General features: G+C 48.7%; 1 pseudogene; it reads right to left on the bottom strand.

Moving 5' to 3' along the window:
- Positions 1–1,132: 1,132 nt before the first annotated feature.
- Positions 1,133–2,028, bottom strand: LOC137761467 (histone deacetylase complex subunit SAP25 pseudogene; annotated as a pseudogene).
- Positions 2,029–2,491: the final 463 nt, after the last annotated feature.

Here is a 2,491-nt window from a genome sequence, read left to right as displayed (position 1 = left end):
AGAATACTTGAATAGTAATACTTATATACAGCAAATCTGTTCTACATTTTTCTTCATATAATCCTACCTCAAAGTTTTACATGATATTTTCCATTTTTAATAAAGCAATTCCATTATTTTGTGTATGTTATTTTATTTTTATACACTTCAAAAATATTTAAGCGAGTAGACTGGTTCTGACTTTTGTTCGGAAACCTGGTTGACAGAATAAAACTATTTGGAAATAGTAGACCACATATTATATTTTCTTCAGTAATCTATGTAAAAGCGGCATTGGTGAGGATCATAAGTCACAAATAATGAACTCCTTAGTACTGTTTGCAAGGGAACTCTCTATTGCTTGCAACAGACCACCATGAGGAAGTTGAGTCTACAGACACAATCCTACATTTTTCAATTTTTCAGGAAGAAACAAGAAATACATTAACTTTTTTCTCCCTAAGGATTGGAAAGAAAACAGAGATGGGATATAGGAGATTGCTACTAGAAGCAGAAAAGCAGTCTTAAACATCCCTTGTCAAATGTGAATGGAGAATAACTCCAGAGATAATTAGAAATGCCAAGGATGAAAATTAATGTCTTCTTTCCAGTAAAATGCACTGTTTATAATCTATTGAAACCTTATATGGGCCATACATAGAAAGAACCTGATGGATTAAGACAAAGGGCACAGCCAGAAAGCTCAGAGCCTCAGGGAACATTGTAAGAAAGTCTCTGATAATCCCAGAGGATGGTCACAAGGGCACAAGTTGCATTGGCCTAAACACCCTTTTTCCAGTGATGTACTTGTGATTTCGTTCTTAAAATAACAGCATATTTTTAATGAATAAACTATAATCAGGATATAAGAAACTGATTTATATGCTAGATTGCGCTTTCTCTGATATTCACATTAGTCAAAGAATTTAGATTGAGCCTCTTCAGAGCTGATGTCCTATTGTTTGGTGGCAAAATTCGGAAGTTTAGGCCAAGTGTCCAAAAAAAAATTGCTTTTGAAACCCAACATACTGAGATGGGTAACTTCTGGGTAGAGAACACTAGCATTTACTTCATTACTTTACAAACCAACACTGTTTTATTGTCAACAGAACCTGCCTGGCGAAGTAGGGGGCCCACTCTGCCCCTGGAGGGGCTATGGACCTTGGTTGCCTGGGGCCCATGGGAGAGATGGGTCCATGCAGTGAGAACAGCTCTGGCCACCCCTGGTACGTGGGTGGTCAGAGGCAGCATCTGGAAGGTCAGCAGGGGGCATGGGAGCCCCTGGGGAGCTGGGTCTTGGCTCCCCCTGGCTCATCTGCAGGAGGCCGGTGAGGGCGATCAGCTCAGGCCCTCTGAGCCAGGCGGTGGAGCAGCCAGAGGATGGAGTGGGGAGGACCCAGGGGGACATAACTGGGGTTGGGAGCAGCAGCTTCAGAGAGCCCATCACCTGCTGAGGGCCCTGAGACAGGTACAGGGGAACACGCTGCCCACAGGGCAGTGGAGGGTCACAAAGAAAGACATCTTCATAGCACATCACCGGGAACCCTGCATCCCTGGGCACCTGCTCTCCACTCTGATGTCCTGCTAGACGGGCCTGAGGCCTCTGCCTCATGCTGCTGCCTAGTACAGAGGCCAGAATGAGGGACGGCACAAGGTCTGGTCTGAGAAGGAGGTGCCTGACCCACAGCTGGGCCCCTGCACCCGACGAGGTCCCGCTTGAGCCTCATAGTTGGGGTCCCAGGGCGGTAGGAGGGTCATCCTTGACGGGGACACCTCCCAGGTCATCTGGGGGTAGGGGGGAACTGGGGTTCCCAGGGACTGCTCGGCAGCAAGGCCTGGGGGCAACCGAGGCAGCAGCTGCTCTTTCTGGATCCAGGAAGGCCTTTGGTACCAGGGCTGAGGACTGTCCGGTGGGGATTTTCTTGGCTCCCCCAGGGCTTCCTCTCCAGAGTCCCTGGCCTGGCCGGGGTCGCTGACCGCCGAGGGGCCTTATTCCTCGGGTGCCTGCTCTTCACCCGGGCCGCACTGCCGGGGGGCCCAGGGCAACATGCGGTGTCCGGGGGGAGGGCTAGGCAGGGCCGCACACTGCCCGCCTCGCCCGCCTGGCCCCTCCCGGCTTCCACTTGGGCCCAGCCTCCCTCAGTGGCCCGTGCTGCCCTGCACGTCCCTGCAAGCCCAGGTTGCGGCCCACCTTGCAGGGTACCTCATTACTTTAATTATCCCCAAAACCTATAATGTCCACAATGGGGACTTTTTTTTTTAAGGCACAGCCCCAAATGTTGCTGGAAATAATATGCCTATTAAACAGAAGACTTTGGAAAGCAAGGGACTGTTTCAAAAGACTGTTATGATGGGAATTCTGCCATAGGTACCGTGGACTATGCTAACTACTTTTTATTGCATTGGGGAAATGGTAGCATGAAAATGAACACCTCCAGGCAGAGTTAAGAGAATCGGGGGAAGGGAATTCTATGATTATCATAAATTAATCTCTTTTAGCTCCAAGTTATGA

Source organism: Eschrichtius robustus, chromosome 1 (assembly GCF_028021215.1).
Source record: "Eschrichtius robustus isolate mEscRob2 chromosome 1, mEscRob2.pri, whole genome shotgun sequence".
Taxonomy (NCBI): domain Eukaryota; kingdom Metazoa; phylum Chordata; class Mammalia; order Artiodactyla; family Eschrichtiidae; genus Eschrichtius; species Eschrichtius robustus.
Note: the sequence above shows the minus strand (reverse complement) of the source record. Positions and strands in the feature narration are given on the sequence as shown.